Source organism: Orycteropus afer, unplaced genomic scaffold (assembly GCF_000298275.1).
Source record: "Orycteropus afer afer isolate SDZICR_OR568_19922 unplaced genomic scaffold, OryAfe1.0 scaffold00029, whole genome shotgun sequence".
In the NCBI taxonomy this organism is placed as follows: Eukaryota; Metazoa; Chordata; class Mammalia; order Tubulidentata; family Orycteropodidae; genus Orycteropus; species Orycteropus afer.
Genome location: NW_006921616.1, coordinates 12,164,902 through 12,165,308, shown reverse-complemented (window position 1 = coordinate 12,165,308; position 407 = coordinate 12,164,902).

Genomic DNA, 407 nt, shown 5'->3' with positions numbered 1-407 from the left:
CCCTTAATTTCTGTTTGTCTGAGAATGTCTTGATTTCACCCTCATATTTGATGGACAATTTGGCTGGATATAGGATTCTTGGTTGGAAGTTCTTTTCCTTCAGTGCTTAATGTACGCCATCCCATTGCCTTCTTGCCTACATGGTTTCTGCTGAGTAATCAGAGCTCAGCCTAACTGTTTGATTATTATAAGTAATATTTCTTTTGTCCCAGGCAGCTCACAAGATTCTTTCTTTGTCTTTGGTTTTGGAGAGTTTGATTATGATATGCCTCAGTATTTTTCTCTTGGGATCTATCCTGTATGGGGTTCTTAGAGCTTCTTGGACAAATATCTTTTCTTCCTTCATGATATAGGGGATGTTTTCTGTTAGTAGGTCTTCCACAATTTTCTCAGTGGTTTTCTCTGCC